The 19,234-nt window shown below is 37.9% G+C and overlaps 23 non-coding genes across 23 annotated transcripts; all 23 read right to left on the reverse strand.

The window, feature by feature from the left end:
• Positions 1 to 278: 278 nt before the first annotated feature.
• On the reverse strand, positions 279 to 350 carry TRNAG-UCC (transfer RNA glycine (anticodon UCC)). Its single transcript has one exon. It is a non-coding gene; the product is annotated as a tRNA-Gly (tRNA).
• A 619-nt stretch (positions 351 to 969) lies between these two features.
• TRNAG-UCC (transfer RNA glycine (anticodon UCC)) lies at positions 970 to 1,041 on the reverse strand. The gene has a single exon. It is a non-coding gene; the product is annotated as a tRNA-Gly (tRNA).
• A 428-nt stretch (positions 1,042 to 1,469) lies between these two features.
• Positions 1,470 to 1,541, reverse strand: TRNAG-UCC (transfer RNA glycine (anticodon UCC)). Its single transcript has one exon. It is a non-coding gene; the product is annotated as a tRNA-Gly (tRNA).
• Positions 1,542 to 1,969: 428 nt separating this feature from the next.
• Positions 1,970 to 2,041, reverse strand: TRNAG-UCC (transfer RNA glycine (anticodon UCC)). Its single transcript has one exon. It is a non-coding gene; the product is annotated as a tRNA-Gly (tRNA).
• Positions 2,042 to 3,469: 1,428 nt separating this feature from the next.
• TRNAG-UCC (transfer RNA glycine (anticodon UCC)) lies at positions 3,470 to 3,541 on the reverse strand. The gene has a single exon. It is a non-coding gene; the product is annotated as a tRNA-Gly (tRNA).
• Positions 3,542 to 3,969: 428 nt separating this feature from the next.
• On the reverse strand, positions 3,970 to 4,041 carry TRNAG-UCC (transfer RNA glycine (anticodon UCC)). The gene has a single exon. It is a non-coding gene; the product is annotated as a tRNA-Gly (tRNA).
• Positions 4,042 to 4,969: 928 nt separating this feature from the next.
• On the reverse strand, positions 4,970 to 5,041 carry TRNAG-UCC (transfer RNA glycine (anticodon UCC)). Its single transcript has one exon. It is a non-coding gene; the product is annotated as a tRNA-Gly (tRNA).
• Positions 5,042 to 5,469: 428 nt separating this feature from the next.
• On the reverse strand, positions 5,470 to 5,541 carry TRNAG-UCC (transfer RNA glycine (anticodon UCC)). Its single transcript has one exon. It is a non-coding gene; the product is annotated as a tRNA-Gly (tRNA).
• Positions 5,542 to 6,969: 1,428 nt separating this feature from the next.
• TRNAG-UCC (transfer RNA glycine (anticodon UCC)) lies at positions 6,970 to 7,041 on the reverse strand. The gene has a single exon. It is a non-coding gene; the product is annotated as a tRNA-Gly (tRNA).
• A 428-nt stretch (positions 7,042 to 7,469) lies between these two features.
• TRNAG-UCC (transfer RNA glycine (anticodon UCC)) lies at positions 7,470 to 7,541 on the reverse strand. The gene has a single exon. It is a non-coding gene; the product is annotated as a tRNA-Gly (tRNA).
• Positions 7,542 to 8,469: 928 nt separating this feature from the next.
• TRNAG-UCC (transfer RNA glycine (anticodon UCC)) lies at positions 8,470 to 8,541 on the reverse strand. Its single transcript has one exon. It is a non-coding gene; the product is annotated as a tRNA-Gly (tRNA).
• A 428-nt stretch (positions 8,542 to 8,969) lies between these two features.
• Positions 8,970 to 9,041, reverse strand: TRNAG-UCC (transfer RNA glycine (anticodon UCC)). Its single transcript has one exon. It is a non-coding gene; the product is annotated as a tRNA-Gly (tRNA).
• A 428-nt stretch (positions 9,042 to 9,469) lies between these two features.
• TRNAG-UCC (transfer RNA glycine (anticodon UCC)) lies at positions 9,470 to 9,541 on the reverse strand. The gene has a single exon. It is a non-coding gene; the product is annotated as a tRNA-Gly (tRNA).
• Positions 9,542 to 10,969: 1,428 nt separating this feature from the next.
• Positions 10,970 to 11,041, reverse strand: TRNAG-UCC (transfer RNA glycine (anticodon UCC)). The gene has a single exon. It is a non-coding gene; the product is annotated as a tRNA-Gly (tRNA).
• Positions 11,042 to 11,969: 928 nt separating this feature from the next.
• Positions 11,970 to 12,041, reverse strand: TRNAG-UCC (transfer RNA glycine (anticodon UCC)). The gene has a single exon. It is a non-coding gene; the product is annotated as a tRNA-Gly (tRNA).
• A 428-nt stretch (positions 12,042 to 12,469) lies between these two features.
• TRNAG-UCC (transfer RNA glycine (anticodon UCC)) lies at positions 12,470 to 12,541 on the reverse strand. Its single transcript has one exon. It is a non-coding gene; the product is annotated as a tRNA-Gly (tRNA).
• A 428-nt stretch (positions 12,542 to 12,969) lies between these two features.
• Positions 12,970 to 13,041, reverse strand: TRNAG-UCC (transfer RNA glycine (anticodon UCC)). Its single transcript has one exon. It is a non-coding gene; the product is annotated as a tRNA-Gly (tRNA).
• A 1,428-nt stretch (positions 13,042 to 14,469) lies between these two features.
• TRNAG-UCC (transfer RNA glycine (anticodon UCC)) lies at positions 14,470 to 14,541 on the reverse strand. Its single transcript has one exon. It is a non-coding gene; the product is annotated as a tRNA-Gly (tRNA).
• Positions 14,542 to 15,469: 928 nt separating this feature from the next.
• Positions 15,470 to 15,541, reverse strand: TRNAG-UCC (transfer RNA glycine (anticodon UCC)). Its single transcript has one exon. It is a non-coding gene; the product is annotated as a tRNA-Gly (tRNA).
• A 428-nt stretch (positions 15,542 to 15,969) lies between these two features.
• On the reverse strand, positions 15,970 to 16,041 carry TRNAG-UCC (transfer RNA glycine (anticodon UCC)). Its single transcript has one exon. It is a non-coding gene; the product is annotated as a tRNA-Gly (tRNA).
• Positions 16,042 to 17,469: 1,428 nt separating this feature from the next.
• On the reverse strand, positions 17,470 to 17,541 carry TRNAG-UCC (transfer RNA glycine (anticodon UCC)). The gene has a single exon. It is a non-coding gene; the product is annotated as a tRNA-Gly (tRNA).
• A 928-nt stretch (positions 17,542 to 18,469) lies between these two features.
• On the reverse strand, positions 18,470 to 18,541 carry TRNAG-UCC (transfer RNA glycine (anticodon UCC)). Its single transcript has one exon. It is a non-coding gene; the product is annotated as a tRNA-Gly (tRNA).
• A 427-nt stretch (positions 18,542 to 18,968) lies between these two features.
• TRNAG-UCC (transfer RNA glycine (anticodon UCC)) lies at positions 18,969 to 19,040 on the reverse strand. The gene has a single exon. It is a non-coding gene; the product is annotated as a tRNA-Gly (tRNA).
• Between the last annotated feature and the right edge of the window lie 194 nt (positions 19,041 to 19,234).

Below are 19,234 nucleotides of genomic sequence, written 5' to 3' on the forward strand. Positions count from 1 at the left end.
TCATCCATACTTAAGGTTTTTATGCACCATTGAACTTACATACAGTGGTATCAAAACTGAGAAAAGAAAAGACCTTCGATTTACTTGCATATGGCACCTCAGTGAACTGTGTAAAATGTATTTACAAATCTTTAATCAGGCAGTGGTGGAATCAAAAGTCATCTGCTAAGAAGGAATCATGATTTCTACAAAGATTTTAACATTTTCTATGGACCTTGTCATCTGAGCATATCTTTAGCAACAACTATAAGTGCGAAAACAGCACATAAGGAAAAGGATGCATTGGCCGGGAATCGAACCCGGGTCAACTGCTTGGAAGGCAGCTATGCTCACCACTATACCACCAATGCTTGAGCACTTTTCAAATGCATATAGTGGCCAATATGGAAATCACAACAACTGTTTGAAAGATTTTTATAGCCTGCGCTGTAGCACCATTGGTGGTAGATATTCAAACAAAATTGGCAAATTGCATGGCCGGGAATCGAACCCGAGTCAATTGCTTGGAAGGCAGCTATGCTCACCACTATACCACCAATGCTTGAGCGCTTTTTCTATGCATATAGTGGCCAATATGGAAATCACAACAACTGTTTGAAAGATATTTATAGCCTGCGCTGTAGCACAATTGGTGGAAGATATTCAAACAAAATTGGCAAATTGCATGACATTCACAATTCAAGATTTAGGCTCATCCATACTTAAGGTTTTTATGCACCATTGAACTGATATACAGTGGTATCAAAACTGAGAAAAGAAAAGACCTTTGATTCACTTGCATATGGCACCTCAGTGAACTTTGTAAAATGTATTTACAAATCTTTAATCAGGCAGTGGTGGAATCAAAAGTCATCTGCTAAGAAGGAATCATGATTTCTACAAAGATTTTAACATTTTCTGTGGACCTTGTCATCTGAGCATATCTTAAGCAACAACTATAAGTGCGAAAACAGCACATAAGGAAAAGGATGCATTGGCCGGGAATCGAACCCGGGTCAACTGCTTGGAAGGCAGCTATGCTCACCACTATACCACCAATGCTTGAGCTCTTTTCGAATGCATATAGTGGCCAATATGGAAATCACAACAACTGTTTGAAAGATATTTATAGCCTGCGCTGTAGCACCATTGGTGGAAGATATTCAAACAAAATTGGCAACTTGCATGACATTCACAATTCAAGATTTAGGCTCATCCATACTTAAGGTTTTTATGCACCATTGAACTGACATACAGTGGTATCAAAACTGAGAAAAGAAAAGACCTTTGATTTACTTGCATATGGCACCTCAGTGAACTTTGTAAAATGTATTTACAAATCTTTAATCAGGCAGTGGTGGAATCAAAAGTCATCTGCTAAGAAGGAATCATGATTTCTACAAAGATTTTAACATTTTCTATGGACCTTGTCATCTGAGCATATCTTAAGCAACAACTATAAGTGCGAAAACAGCACATAAGGAAAAGGATGCATTGGCCGGGAATCGAACCCGGGTCAACTGCTTGGAAGGCAGCTATGCTCACCACTATACCACCAATGCTTGAGCTCTTTTCGAATGCATATAGTGGCCAATATGGAAATCACAACAACTGTTTGAAAGATATTTATAGCCTGCGCTGTAGCACCATTGGTGGAAGATATTCAAACAAAATTGGCAACTTGCATGACATTCACAATTCAAGATTTAGGCTCATCCATACTTAAGGTTTTTATGCACCATTGAACTGACATACAGTGGTATCAAAACTGAGAAAAGAAAAGACCTTTGATTTACTTGCATATGGCACCTCAGTGAACTTTGTAAAATGTATTTACAAATCTTTAATCAGGCAGTGGTGGAATCAAAAGTCATCTGCTAAGAAGGAATCATGATTTCTACAAAGATTTTAACATTTTCTATGGACCTTGTCATCTGAGCATATCTTAAGCAACAACTATAAGTGCGAAAACAGCACATAAGGAAAAGGATGCATTGGCCGGGAATCGAACCCGGGTCAACTGCTTGGAAGGCAGCTATGCTCACCACTATACCACCAATGCTTGAGCTCTTTTTGGTTGCATATAGTGGCCAATATGGAAATCACAACAACTGTTTGAACGATATTTATAGCCTGCGCTGTAGCACCATTGGTGGAAGATATTCAAACAAAATTGGCAAATTGCATGACATTCACAATTCAAGATTTAGGCTCATCCATACTTAAGGTTTTTATGCACCATTGAACTGATATACAGTGGTATCAAAACTGAGAAAAGAAAAGACCTTTGATGTACTTGCATATGGCACCTCAGTGAACTTTGTAAAATGTGTTTACAAATCTTTAATCATGCAGTGTTGGAATCAAAAGTCATCTGCTAAGAAGGAATCATGATTTCTACAAAGATTTTAACATTTTCTATGGACCTTGTCATCTGAGCATATCTTAAGCAACAACTATAAGTGCGAAAACAGCAAATAAGGAAAAGGATGCATTGGCTGGGAATCGAACCCGAGTCAATTGCTTGGAAGGCAGCTATGCTCACCACTATACCACCAATGCTTGAGCTCATTTCAATTGCATATAGTGGCCAATATGGAAATCACAACAACTGTTTGAAAGATATTTATAGCCTGCGCTGTAGCACCATTGGTGGAAGATATTCAAACAAAATTGGCAAATTGCATGACATTCACAATTCAAGATTTAGGCTCATCCATACTTAAGGTTTTTATGCACCATTGAGCTGACATACAGTGGTATCAAAACTGAGAAAAGAAAAGACCTTCGATTTACTTGCATATGGCACCTCAGTGAACTTTGTAAAATGTATTTACAAATCTTTAATCAGGCAGTGGTGGAATCAAAAGTCATCTGCTAAGAAGGAATCATGATTTCTACAAAGATTTTAACATTTTCTATGGACCTTGTCATCTGAGCATATCTTAAGCAACAACTATAAGTGCGAAAACAGCACATAAGGAAAAGGATGCATTGGCCGGGAATCGAACCCGAGTCAATTGCTTGGAAGGCAGCTATGCTCACCACTATACCACCAATGCTTGAGCGCTTTTTCGATGCATATAGTGGCCAATATGGAAATCACAACAACTGTTTGAAAGATATTTATAGCCTGCGCTGTAGCACCATTGGTGGAAGATATTCAAACAAAATTGGCAAATTGCATGACATTCACAATTCAAGATTTAGGCTCATCCATACTTAAGGTTTTTATGCAGCATTGAACTGATATACAGTGGTATCAAAACTGAGAAAAGAAAAGACCTTTGATTTACTTGCATATGGCACCTCAGTGAACTTTGTAAAATGTATTTACAAATCTTTAATCAGGCAGTGGTGGAATCAAAAGTCATCTGCTAAGAAGGAATCATGATTTCTACAAAGATTTTAACATTTTCTTTGGACCTTGTCATCTGAGCATATCTTAAGCAACAACTATAAGTGCGAAAACAGCACATAAGGAAAAGGATGCATTGGCCGGGAATCGAACCCGGGTCAACTGCTTGGAAGGCAGCTATGCTCAGCACTATACCACCAATGCTTGAGCTCTTTTCGAATGCATATAGTGGCCAATATGGAAATCACAACAACTGTTTGAAAGATATTTATAGCCTGCGCTGTAGCACCATTGGTGAATGATATTCAAACAAAATTGGCAAATTGCATGACATTCACAATTCAAGATTTAGGCTCATCCATACTTAAGGTTTTTATGCACCATTGAACTGACATACAGTGGTATCAAAACTGAGAAAAGAAAAGACCTTCGATTTACTTGCATATGGCACCTCAGTGAACTTTGTAAAATGTATTTACAAATCTTTAATCAGGCAGTGGTGGAATCAAAAGTCATCTGCTAAGAAGGAATCATGATTTCTACAAAGATTTTAACATTTTCTATGGACCTTGTCATCTGAGCATATCTTAAGCAACAACTATAAGTGCGAAAACAGCACATAAGGAAAAGGATGCATTGGCCGGGAAACGAACCCGGGTCAACTGCTTGGAAGGCAGCTATGCTCACCACTATACCACCAATGCTTGAGCTCTTTTCGCTTGCATATAGTGGCCAATATGGAAATCACAACAACTGTTTGAAAGATATTTATAGCCTGCGCTGTAGCACCATTGGTGGAAGATATTCAAACAAAATTGGCAAATTGCATGACATTCACAATTCAAGATTTAGGCTCATCCATACTTAAGGTTTTTATGCACCATTGAACTGATATACAGTGGTATCAAAACTGAGAAAAGAAAAGACCTTTGATGTACTTGCATATGGCACCTCAGTGAACTTTGTAAAATGTGTTTACAAATCTTTAATCATGCAGTGTTGGAATCAAACGTCATCTGCTAAGAAGGAATCATGATTTCTACAAAGATTTTAACATTTTCTATGGACCTTGTCATCTGAGCATATCTTAAGCAACAACTATAAGTGCAAAAACAGCACATAAGGAAAAGGATGCATTGGCCGGGAATCGAACCCGAGTCAATTGCTTGGAAGGCAGCTATGCTCACCACTATACCACCAATGCTTGAGCGCTTTTTCGATGCATATAGTGGCCAATATGGAAATCACAACAACTGTTTGAAAGATATTTATAGCCTGCGCTGTAGCACCATTGGTGGAAGATATTCAAACAAAATTGGCAAATTGCATGACATTCACAATTCAAGATTTAGGCTCATCCATACTTAAGGTTTTTATGCAGCATTGAACTGATATACAGTGGTATCAAAACTGAGAAAAGAAAAGACCTTTGATGTACTTGCATATGGCACCTCAGTGAACTTTGTAAAATGTATTTACAAATCTTTAATCAGGCAGTGGTGGAATCAAAAGTCATCTGCTAAGAAGGAATCATGATTTCTACAAAGATTTTAACATTTTCTATGGACCTTGTCATCTGAGCATATCTTAAGCAACAACTATAAGTGCGAAAACAGCACATAAGGAAATGGATGCATTGGCCGGGAATCGAACCCGGGTCAACTGCTTGGAAGGCAGCTATGCTCACCACTATACCACCAATGCTTGAGCTCTTTTCGAATGCATATAGTGGCCAATATGGAAATCACAACAACTGTTTGAAAGATATTTATAGCCTGCGCTGTAGCACCATTGGTGGAAGATATTCAAACAAAATTGGCAAATTGCATGACATTCACAATTCAAGATTTAGGCTCATCCATACTTAAGGTTTTTATGCACCATTGAACTGACATACAGTGGTATCAAAACTGAGAAAAGAAAAGACCTTCGATTTACTTGCATATGGCACCTCAGTGAACTTTGTAAAATGTATTTACAAATCTTTAATCAGGCAGTGGTGGAATCAAAAGTCATCTGCTAAGAAGGAATCATGATTTCTACAAAGATTTTAACATTTTCTATGGACCTTGTCATCTGAGCATATCTTAAGCAACAACTATAAGTGCGAAAACAGCACATAAGGAAAAGGATGCATTGGCCGGGAATCGAACCCGGGTCAACTGCTTGGAAGGCAGCTATGCTCACCACTATACCACCAATGCTTGAGCTCTTTTTGGTTGCATATAGTGGCCAATATGGAAATCACAACAACTGTTTGAACGATATTTATAGCCTGCGCTGTAGCACCATTGGTGGAAGATATTCAAACAAAATTGGCAAATTGCATGACATTCACAATTCAAGATTTAGGCTCATCCATACTTAAGGTTTTTATGCACCATTGAACTGATATACAGTGGTATCAAAACTGAGAAAAGAAAAGACCTTTGATGTACTTGCATATGGCACCTCAGTGAACTTTGTAAAATGTGTTTACAAATCTTTAATCATGCAGTGTTGGAATCAAAAGTCATCTGCTAAGAAGGAATCATGATTTCTACAAAGATTTTAACATTTTCTATGGACCTTGTCATCTGAGCATATCTTAAGCAACAACTATAAGTGCGAAAACAGCAAATAAGGAAAAGGATGCATTGGCTGGGAATCGAACCCGAGTCAATTGCTTGGAAGGCAGCTATGCTCACCACTATACCACCAATGCTTGAGCTCATTTCAATTGCATATAGTGGCCAATATGGAAATCACAACAACTGTTTGAAAGATATTTATAGCCTGCGCTGTAGCACCATTGGTGGAAGATATTCAAACAAAATTGGCAAATTGCATGACATTCACAATTCAAGATTTAGGCTCATCCATACTTAAGGTTTTTATGCACCATTGAGCTGACATACAGTGGTATCAAAACTGAGAAAAGAAAAGACCTTCGATTTACTTGCATATGGCACCTCAGTGAACTTTGTAAAATGTATTTACAAATCTTTAATCAGGCAGTGGTGGAATCAAAAGTCATCTGCTAAGAAGGAATCATGATTTCTACAAAGATTTTAACATTTTCTATGGACCTTGTCATCTGAGCATATCTTAAGCAACAACTATAAGTGCGAAAACAGCACATAAGGAAAAGGATGCATTGGCCGGGAATCGAACCCGAGTCAATTGCTTGGAAGGCAGCTATGCTCACCACTATACCACCAATGCTTGAGCGCTTTTTCGATGCATATAGTGGCCAATATGGAAATCACAACAACTGTTTGAAAGATATTTATAGCCTGCGCTGTAGCACCATTGGTGGAAGATATTCAAACAAAATTGGCAAATTGCATGACATTCACAATTCAAGATTTAGGCTCATCCATACTTAAGGTTTTTATGCAGCATTGAACTGATATACAGTGGTATCAAAACTGAGAAAAGAAAAGACCTTTGATTTACTTGCATATGGCACCTCAGTGAACTTTGTAAAATGTATTTACAAATCTTTAATCAGGCAGTGGTGGAATCAAAAGTCATCTGCTAAGAAGGAATCATGATTTCTACAAAGATTTTAACATTTTCTATGGACCTTGTCATCTGAGCATATCTTAAGCAACAACTATAAGTGCGAAAACAGCACATAAGGAAAAGGATGCATTGGCCGGGAATCGAACCCGGGTCAACTGCTTGGAAGGCAGCTATGCTCAGCACTATACCACCAATGCTTGAGCTCTTTTCGAATGCATATAGTGGCCAATATGGAAATCACAACAACTGTTTGAAAGATATTTATAGCCTGCGCTGTAGCACCATTGGTGAATGATATTCAAACAAAATTGGCAAATTGCATGACATTCACAATTCAAGATTTAGGCTCATCCATACTTAAGGTTTTTATGCACCATTGAACTGACATACAGTGGTATCAAAACTGAGAAAAGAAAAGACCTTCGATTTACTTGCATATGGCACCTCAGTGAACTTTGTAAAATGTATTTACAAATCTTTAATCAGGCAGTGGTGGAATCAAAAGTCATCTGCTAAGAAGGAATCATGATTTCTACAAAGATTTTAACATTTTCTATGGACCTTGTCATCTGAGCATATCTTAAGCAACAACTATAAGTGCGAAAACAGCACATAAGGAAAAGGATGCATTGGCCGGGAAACGAACCCGGGTCAACTGCTTGGAAGGCAGCTATGCTCACCACTATACCACCAATGCTTGAGCTCTTTTCGCTTGCATATAGTGGCCAATATGGAAATCACAACAACTGTTTGAAAGATATTTATAGCCTGCGCTGTAGCACCATTGGTGGAAGATATTCAAACAAAATTGGCAAATTGCATGACATTCACAATTCAAGATTTAGGCTCATCCATACTTAAGGTTTTTATGCACCATTGAACTGATATACAGTGGTATCAAAACTGAGAAAAGAAAAGACCTTTGATGTACTTGCATATGGCACCTCAGTGAACTTTGTAAAATGTGTTTACAAATCTTTAATCATGCAGTGTTGGAATCAAACGTCATCTGCTAAGAAGGAATCATGATTTCTACAAAGATTTTAACATTTTCTATGGACCTTGTCATCTGAGCATATCTTAAGCAACAACTATAAGTGCAAAAACAGCACATAAGGAAAAGGATGCATTGGCCGGGAATCGAACCCGAGTCAATTGCTTGGAAGGCAGCTATGCTCACCACTATACCACCAATGCTTGAGCGCTTTTTCGATGCATATAGTGGCCAATATGGAAATCACAACAACTGTTTGAAAGATATTTATAGCCTGCGCTGTAGCACCATTGGTGGAAGATATTCAAACAAAATTGGCAAATTGCATGACATTCACAATTCAAGATTTAGGCTCATCCATACTTAAGGTTTTTATGCAGCATTGAACTGATATACAGTGGTATCAAAACTGAGAAAAGAAAAGACCTTTGATGTACTTGCATATGGCACCTCAGTGAACTTTGTAAAATGTATTTACAAATCTTTAATCAGGCAGTGGTGGAATCAAAAGTCATCTGCTAAGAAGGAATCATGATTTCTACAAAGATTTTAACATTTTCTATGGACCTTGTCATCTGAGCATATCTTAAGCAACAACTATAAGTGCGAAAACAGCACATAAGGAAATGGATGCATTGGCCGGGAATCGAACCCGGGTCAACTGCTTGGAAGGCAGCTATGCTCACCACTATACCACCAATGCTTGAGCTCTTTTCGAATGCATATAGTGGCCAATATGGAAATCACAACAACTGTTTGAAAGATATTTATAGCCTGCGCTGTAGCACCATTGGTGGAAGATATTCAAACAAAATTGGCAAATTGCATGACATTCACAATTCAAGATTTAGGCTCATCCATACTTAAGGTTTTTATGCACCATTGAACTGACATACAGTGGTATCAAAACTGAGAAAAGAAAAGACCTTCGATTTACTTGCATATGGCACCTCAGTGAACTTTGTAAAATGTATTTACAAATCTTTAATCAGGCAGTGGTGGAATCAAAAGTCATCTGCTAAGAAGGAATCATGATTTCTACAAAGATTTTAACATTTTCTATGGACCTTGTCATCTGAGCATATCTTAAGCAACAACTATAAGTGCGAAAACAGCACATAAGGAAAAGGATGCATTGGCCGGGAATCAAACCCGGGTCAACTGCTTGGAAGGCAGCTATGCTCACCACTATACCACCAATGCTTGAGCTCTTTTCGGTTGCATATAGTGGCCAATATGGAAATCACAACAACTGTTTGAAAGATATTTATAGCCTGCGCTGTAGCACCATTGGTGGAAGATATTCAAACAAAATTGGCAAATTGCATGACATTCACAATTCAAGATTTAGGCTCATCCATACTTAAGGTTTTTATGCACCATTGAACTGATATACAGTGGTATCAAAACTGAGAAAAGAAAAGACCTTTGATGTACTTGCATATGGCACCTCAGTGAACTTTGTAAAATGTGTTTACAAATCTTTAATCATGCAGTGTTGGAATCAAACGTCATCTGCTAAGAAGGAATCATGATTTCTACAAAGATTTTAACATTTTCTATGGACCTTGTCATCTGAGCATATCTTAAGCAACAACTATAAGTGCGAAAACAGCACATAAGGAAAAGGATGCATTGGCCGGGAATCGAACCCGGGTCAACTGCTTGGAAGGCAGCTATGCTCACCACTATACCACCAATGCTTGAGCTCATTTCGCTTGCATATAGTGGCCAATATGGAAATCACAACAACTGTTTCAAAGATATTTATAGCCTGCGCTGTAGCACCATTGGTGGAAGATATTCAAACAAAATTGGCAAATTGCATGACATTCACAATTCAAGATTTAGGCTCATCCATACTTAAGGTTTTTATGCACCATTGAACTGATATACAGTGGTATCAAAACTGAGAAAAGAAAAGACCTTTGATGTACTTGCATATGGCACCTCAGTGAACTTTGTAAAATGTGTTTACAAATCTTTGATCATGCAGTGGTGGAATCAAAAGTCATCTGCTAAGAAGGAATCATGATTTCTACAAAGATTTTAACATTTTCTATGGACCTTGTCATCTGAGCATATCTTAAGCAACAACTATAAGTGCGAAAACAGCACATAAGGAAAAGGATGCATTGGCCGGGAATCGAACCCGAGTCAATTGCTTGGAAGGCAGCTATGCTCACCACTATACCACCAATGCTTGAGCGCTTTTTCGATGCATATAGTGGCCAATATGGAAATCACAACAACTGTTTGAAAGATATTTATAGCCTGCGCTGTAGCACCATTGGTGGAAGATATTCAAACAAAATTGGCAAATTGCATGACATTCACAATTCAAGATTTAGGCTCATCCATACTTAAGGTTTTTATGCACCATTGAACTGATATACAGTGGTATCAAAACTGAGAAAAGAAAAGACCTTTGATGTACTTGCATATGGCACCTCAGTGAACTTTGTAAAATGTGTTTACAAATCTTTAATCATGCAGTGTTGGAATCAAAAGTCATCTGCTAAGAAGGAATCATGATTTCTACAAAGATTTTAACATTTTCTATGGACCTTGTCATCTGAGCATATCTTAAGCAACAACTATAAGTGCGAAAACAGCAAATAAGGAAAAGGATGCATTGGCCGGGAATCGAACCCGAGTCAATTGCTTGGAAGGCAGCTATGCTCACCACTATACCACCAATGCTTGAGCTCATTTCAATTGCATATAGTGGCCAATATGGAAATCACAACAACTGTTTGAAAGATATTTATAGCCTGCGCTGTAGCACCATTGGTGGAAGATATTCAAACAAAATTGGCAAATTGCATGACATTCACAATTCAAGATTTAGGCTCATCCATACTTAAGGTTTTTATGCACCATTGAGCTGACATACAGTGGTATCAAAACTGAGAAAAGAAAAGACCTTCGATTTACTTGCATATGGCACCTCAGTGAACTTTGTAAAATGTATTTACAAATCTTTAATCAGGCAGTGGTGGAATCAAAAGTCATCTGCTAAGAAGGAATCATGATTTCTACAAAGATTTTAACATTTTCTATGGACCTTGTCATCTGAGCATATCTTAAGCAACAACTATAAGTGCGAAAACAGCACATAAGGAAAAGGATGCATTGGCCGGGAATCGAACCCGGGTCAATTGCTTGGAAGGCAGCTATGCTCACCACTATACCACCAATGCTTGAGCTCTTTTTGATTGCATATAGTGGCCAATATGGAAATCACAACAACTGTTTGAAAGATATTTATAGCCTGCGCTGTAGCACCATTGGTGGAAGATATTCAAACAAAATTGGCCAATTGCATGACATTCACAATTCAAGATTTAGGCTCATCCATACTTAAGGTTTTTATGCACCATTGAACTGATATACAGTGGTATCAAAACTGAGAAAAGAAAAGATCTTTGATGTACTTGCATATGGCACCTCAGTGAACTTTGTAAAATGTGTTTACAAATCTTTAATCATGCAGTGTTGGAATCAAAAGTCATCTGCTAAGAAGGAATCATGATTTCTACAAAGATTTTAACATTTTCTATGGACCTTGTCATCTGAGCATATCTTAAGCAACAACTATAAGTGCGAAAACAGCAAATAAGGAAAAGGATGCATTGGCCGGGAATCGAACCCGAGTCAATTGCTTGGAAGGCAGCTATGCTCACCACTATACCACCAATGCTTGAACTCATTTCAATTGCATATAGTGGCCAATATGGAAATCACAACAACTGTTTGAAAGATATTTATAGCCTGCGCTGTAGCACCATTGGTGGAAGATATTCAAACAAAATTGCCAAATTGCATGACATTCACAATTCAAGATTTAGGCTCATCCATACTTAAGGTTTTTATGCACCATTGAGCTGACATACAGTGGTATCAAAACTGAGAAAAGAAAAGACCTTCGATTTACTTGCATATGGCACCTCAGTGAACTTTGTAAAATGTATTTACAAATCTTTAATCAGGCAGTGGTGGAATCAAAAGTCATCTGCTAAGAAAGAATCATGATTTCTACAAAGATTTTAACATTTTCTATGGACCTTGTCATCTGAGCATATCTTAAGCAACAACTATAAGTGCGAAAACAGCACATAAGGAAAAGGATGCATTGGCCGGGAATCGAACCCGGGTCAACTGCTTGGAAGGCAGCTATGCTCACCACTATACCACCAATGCTTGAGCTCTTTTTGCTTGCATATAGTGGCCAATATGGAAATCACAACAACTGTTTGAAAGATATTTATAGCCTGCGCTATAGCACCATTGGTGGAAGATATTCAAACAAAATTGCCAAATTGCATGACATTCACAATTCAAGATTTAGGCTCATCCATACTTAAGGTTTTTATGCACCATTGAACTGACATACAGTGGTATCAAAACTGAGAAAAGAAAAGACCTTCGATTTACTTGCATATGGCACCTCAGTGAACTGTGTAAAATGTATTTACAAATCTTTAATCAGGCAGTGGTGGAATCAAAAGTCATCTGCTAAGAAGGAATCATGATTTCTACAAAGATTTTAACATTTTCTATGGACCTTGTCATCTGAGCATATCTTAAGCAACAACTATAAGTGCGAAAACAGCACATAAGGAAAAGGATGCATTGGCCGGGAATCGAACCCGGGTCAACTGCTTGGAAGGCAGCTATGCTCACCACTATACCACCAATGCTTGAGCTTGTTTCGATTGCATATAGTGGCCAATATGGAAATCACATCAACTGTTTGAAAGATATTTATAGCCTGCGCTGTAGCACCATTGGTGGAAGATATTCAAACAAAATTGGCCAATTGCATGACATTCACAATTCAAGATTTAGGCTCATCCATACTTAAGGTTTTTATGCACCATTGAACTGATATACAGTGGTATCAAAACTGAGAAAAGAAAAGACCTTTGATGTACTTGCATATGGCACCTCAGTGAACTTTGTAAAATGTGTTTACAAATCTTTAATCATGCAGTGTTGGAATCAAACGTCATCTGCTAAGAAGGAATCATGATTTCTACAAAGATTTTAACATTTTCTATGGACCTTGTCATCTGAGCATATCTTAAGCAACAACTATAAGTGCGAAAACAGCACATAAGGAAAAGGATGCATTGGCCGGGAATCGAACCCGGGTCAACTGCTTGGAAGGCAGCTATGCTCACCACTATACCACCAATGCTTGAGCTCATTTCGCTTGCATATAGTGGCCAATATGGAAATCACAACAACTGTTTCAAAGATATTTATAGCCTGCGCTGTAGCACCATTGGTGGAAGATATTCAAACAAAATTGGCAAATTGCATGACATTCACAATTCAAGATTTAGGCTCATCCATACTTAAGGTTTTTATGCACCATTGAACTGATATACAGTGGTATCAAAACTGAGAAAAGAAAAGACCTTTGATGTACTTGCATATGGCACCTCAGTGAACTTTGTAAAATGTGTTTACAAATCTTTGATCATGCAGTGGTGGAATCAAAAGTCATCTGCTAAGAAGGAATCATGATTTCTACAAAGATTTTAACATTTTCTATGGACCTTGTCATCTGAGCATATCTTAAGCAACAACTATAAGTGCGAAAACAGCACATAAGGAAAAGGATGCATTGGCCGGGAATCGAACCCGAGTCAATTGCTTGGAAGGCAGCTATGCTCACCACTATACCACCAATGCTTGAGCGCTTTTTCGATGCATATAGTGGCCAATATGGAAATCACAACAACTGTTTGAAAGATATTTATAGCCTGCGCTGTAGCACCATTGGTGGAAGATATTCAAACAAAATTGGCAAATTGCATGACATTCACAATTCAAGATTTAGGCTCATCCATACTTAAGGTTTTTATGCACCATTGAACTGATATACAGTGGTATCAAAACTGAGAAAAGAAAAGACCTTTGATGTACTTGCATATGGCACCTCAGTGAACTTTGTAAAATGTGTTTACAAATCTTTAATCATGCAGTGTTGGAATCAAAAGTCATCTGCTAAGAAGGAATCATGATTTCTACAAAGATTTTAACATTTTCTATGGACCTTGTCATCTGAGCATATCTTAAGCAACAACTATAAGTGCGAAAACAGCAAATAAGGAAAAGGATGCATTGGCCGGGAATCGAACCCGAGTCAATTGCTTGGAAGGCAGCTATGCTCACCACTATACCACCAATGCTTGAGCTCATTTCAATTGCATATAGTGGCCAATATGGAAATCACAACAACTGTTTGAAAGATATTTATAGCCTGCGCTGTAGCACCATTGGTGGAAGATATTCAAACAAAATTGGCAAATTGCATGACATTCACAATTCAAGATTTAGGCTCATCCATACTTAAGGTTTTTATGCACCATTGAGCTGACATACAGTGGTATCAAAACTGAGAAAAGAAAAGACCTTCGATTTACTTGCATATGGCACCTCAGTGAACTTTGTAAAATGTATTTACAAATCTTTAATCAGGCAGTGGTGGAATCAAAAGTCATCTGCTAAGAAGGAATCATGATTTCTACAAAGATTTTAACATTTTCTATGGACCTTGTCATCTGAGCATATCTTAAGCAACAACTATAAGTGCGAAAACAGCACATAAGGAAAAGGATGCATTGGCCGGGAATCGAACCCGGGTCAATTGCTTGGAAGGCAGCTATGCTCACCACTATACCACCAATGCTTGAGCTCTTTTTGATTGCATATAGTGGCCAATATGGAAATCACAACAACTGTTTGAAAGATATTTATAGCCTGCGCTGTAGCACCATTGGTGGAAGATATTCAAACAAAATTGGCCAATTGCATGACATTCACAATTCAAGATTTAGGCTCATCCATACTTAAGGTTTTTATGCACCATTGAACTGATATACAGTGGTATCAAAACTGAGAAAAGAAAAGATCTTTGATGTACTTGCATATGGCACCTCAGTGAACTTTGTAAAATGTGTTTACAAATCTTTAATCATGCAGTGTTGGAATCAAAAGTCATCTGCTAAGAAGGAATCATGATTTCTACAAAGATTTTAACATTTTCTATGGACCTTGTCATCTGAGCATATCTTAAGCAACAACTATAAGTGCGAAAACAGCAAATAAGGAAAAGGATGCATTGGCCGGGAATCGAACCCGAGTCAATTGCTTGGAAGGCAGCTATGCTCACCACTATACCACCAATGCTTGAACTCATTTCAATTGCATATAGTGGCCAATATGGAAATCACAACAACTGTTTGAAAGATATTTATAGCCTGCGCTGTAGCACCATTGGTGGAAGATATTCAAACAAAATTGCCAAATTGCATGACATTCACAATTCAAGATTTAGGCTCATCCATACTTAAGGTTTTTATGCACCATTGAGCTGACATACAGTGGTATCAAAACTGAGAAAAGAAAAGACCTTCGATTTACTTGCATATGGCACCTCAGTGAACTTTGTAAAATGTATTTACAAATCTTTAATCAGGCAGTGGTGGAATCAAAAGTCATCTGCTAAGAAAGAATCATGATTTCTACAAAGATTTTAACATTTTCTATGGACCTTGTCATCTGAGCATATCTTAAGCAACAACTATAAGTGCGAAAACAGCAAATAAGGAAAAGGATGCATTGGCCGGGAATCGAACCCGGGTCAACTGTTTGGAAGGCAGCTATGCTCACCACTATACCACCAATGCTTGAGCTCTTTTCGCTTGCATATAGTGGCCAATATGGAAATCACAACAACTGTTTGAAAGATATTTATAGCCTGCGCTATAGCACCATTGGTGGAAGATATTCAAACAAAATTGCCAAATTGCATGACATTCACAATTCAAGATTTAGGCTCATCCATACTTAAGGTTTTTATGCACCATTGAACTGACATACAGTGGTATCAAAACTGAGAAAAGAAAAGACCTTCGATTTACTTGCATATGGCACCTCAGTGAACTGTGTAAAATGTATTTACAAATCTTTAATCAGGCAGTGGTGGAATCAAAAGTCATCTGCTAAGAAGGAATCATGATTTCTACAAAGATTTTAACATTTTCTATGGACCTTGTCATCTGAGCATATCTTAAGCAACAACTATAAGTGCGAAAACAGCACATAAGGAAAAGGATGCATTGGCCGGGAATCGAACCCGGGTCAACTGCTTGGAAGGCAGCTATGCTCACCACTATACCACCAATGCTTGAGCTTGTTTCGATTGCATATAGTGGCCAATATGGAAATCACATCAACTGTTTGAAAGATATTTATAGCCTGCGCTGTAGCACCATTGGTGGAAGATATTCAAACAAAATTGGCAAATTGCATGACATTCACAATTCAAGATTTAGGCTCATCCATACTTAAGGTTTTTATGCACCATTGAACTGATATACAGTGGTATCAAAACTGAGAAAAGAAAAGACCTTTGATGTACTTGCATATGGCACCTCAGTGAACTTTGTAAAATGTGTTTACAAATCTTTAATCATGCAGTGGTGGAATCAAAAGTCATCTGCTAAGAAGGAATCATGATTTCTACAAAGATTTTAACATTTTCTATGGACCTTGTCATCTGAGCATATCTTAAGCAACAACTATAAGTGCGAAAACAGCACATAAGGAAAAGGATGCATTGGCCGGGAATCGAACCCGAGTCAATTGCTTGGAAGGCAGCTATGCTCACCACTATACCACCAATGCTTGAGCGCTTTTTCGATGCATATAGTGGCCAATATGGAAATCACAACAACTGTTTGAAAGATATTTATAGCCTGCGCTGTAGCACCATTGGTGGAAGATATTCAAACAAAATTGGCAAATTGCATGACATTCACAATTCAAGATTTAGGCTCATCCATACTTAAGGTTTTTATGCACCATTGAACTGATATACAGTGGTATCAAAACTGAGAAAAGAAAAGACCTTTGATGTACTTGCATATGGCACCTCAGTGAACTTTGTAAAATGTGTTTACAAATCTTTAATCATGCAGTGTTGGAATCAAAAGTCATCTGCTAAGAAGGAATCATGATTTCTACAAAGATTTTAACATTTTCTATGGACCTTGTCATCTGAGCATATCTTAAGCAACAACTATAAGTGCGAAAACAGCAAATAAGGAAAAGGATGCATTGGCCGGGAATCGAACCCGAGTCAATTGCTTGGAAGGCAGCTATGCTCACCACTATACCACCAATGCTTGAGCTCATTTCAATTGCATATAGTGGCCAATATGGAAATCACAACAACTGTTTGAAAGATATTTATAGCCTGCGCTGTAGCACCATTGGTGGAAGATATTCAAACAAAATTGGCAAATTGCATGACATTCACAATTCAAGATTTAGGCTCATCCATACTTAAGGTTTTTATGCACCATTGAGCTGACATACAGTGGTATCAAAACTGAGAAAAGAAAAGACCTTCGATTTACTTGCATATGGCACCTCAGTGAACTTTGTAAAATGTATTTACAAATCTTTAATCAGGCAGTGGTGGAATCAAAAGTCATCTGCTAAGAAGGAATCATGATTTCTACAAAGATTTTAACATTTTCTATGGACCTTGTCATCTGAGCATATCTTAAGCAACAACTATAAGTGCGAAAACAGCACATAAGGAAAAGGATGCATTGGCCGGGAATCGAACCCGGGTCAATTGCTTGGAAGGCAGCTATGCTCACCACTATACCACCAATGCTTGAGCTCTTTTTGATTGCATATAGTGGCCAATATGGAAATCACAACAACTGTTTGAAAGATATTTATAGCCTGCGCTGTAGCACCATTGGTGGAAGATATTCAAACAAAATTGGCCAATTGCATGACATTCACAATTCAAGATTTAGGCTCATCCATACTTAAGGTTTTTATGCACCATTGAACTGATATACAGTGGTATCAAAACTGAGAAAAGAAAAGACCTTTGATGTACTTGCATATGGCACCTCAGTGAACTTTGTAAAATGTGTTTACAAATCTTTAATCATGCAGTGTTGGAATCAAAAGTCATCTGCTAAGAAGGAATCATGATTTCTACAAAGATTTTAACATTTTCTATGGACCTTGTCATCTGAGCATATCTTAAGCAACAACTATAAGTGCGAAAACAGCAAATAAGGAAAAGGATGCATTGGCCGGGAATCGAACCCAAGTCAATTGCTTGGAAGGCAGCTATGCTCACCACTATACCACCAATGCTTGAACTCATTTCAATTGCATATAGTGGCCAATATGGAAATCACAACAACTGTTTGAAAGATATTTATAGCCTGCGCTGTAGCACCATTGGTGGAAGATATTCAAACAAAATTGCCAAATTGCATGACATTCACAATTCAAGATTTAGGCTCATCCATACTTAAGGTTTTTATGCACCATTGAGCTGACATACAGTGGTATCAAAACTGAGAAAAGAAAAGACCTTCGATTTACTTGCATATGGCACCTCAGTGAACTTTGTAAAATGTATTTACAAATCTTTAATCAGGCAGTGGTGGAATCAAAAGTCATCTGCTAAGAAAGAATCATGATTTCTACAAAGATTTTAACATTTTCTATGGACCTTGTCATCTGAGCATATCTTAAGCAACAACTATAAGTGCGAAAACAGCACATAAGGAAAAGGATGCATTGGCCGGGAATCGAACCCGGGTCAACTGCTTGGAAGGCAGCTATGCTCACCACTATACCACCAATGCTTGAGCTCTTTTCGCTTGCATATAGTGGCCAATATGGAAATCACAACAACTGTTTGAAAGATATTTATAGCCTGCGCTATAGCACCATTGGTGGAAGATATTCAAACAAAATTGCCAAATTGCATGACATTCACAATTCAAGATTTAGGCTCATCCATACTTAAGGTTTTTATGCACCATTGAACTGACATACAGTGGTATCAAAACTGAGAAAAGAAAAGACCTTCGATTTACTTGCATATGGCACCTCAGTGAACTGTGTAAAATGTATTTACAAATCTTTAATCAGGCAGTGGTGGAATCAAAAGTCATCTGCTAAGAAGGAATCATGATTTCTACAAAGATTTTAACATTTTCTATGGACCTTGTCATCTGAGCATATCTTAAGCAACAACTATAAGTGCGAAACAGCACATAAGGAAAAGGATGCATTGGCCGGGAATCGAACCCGGGTCAACTGCTTGGAAGGCAGCTATGCTCACCACTATACCACCAATGCTTGAGCTTGTTTCGATTGCATATAGTGGCCAATATGGAAATCACATCAACTGTTTGAAAGATATTTATAGCCTGCGCTGTAGCACCATTGGTGGAAGATATTCAAACAAAATTGGCAAATTGCATGACATTCACAATTCAAGATTTAGGCTCATCCATACTTAAGGTTTTTATGCACCATTGAACTGATATACA

The sequence above is a fragment of the Pseudophryne corroboree genome, chromosome 4 (assembly GCF_028390025.1).
Source record: "Pseudophryne corroboree isolate aPseCor3 chromosome 4, aPseCor3.hap2, whole genome shotgun sequence".
Taxonomy (NCBI): Eukaryota; Metazoa; Chordata; class Amphibia; order Anura; family Myobatrachidae; genus Pseudophryne; species Pseudophryne corroboree.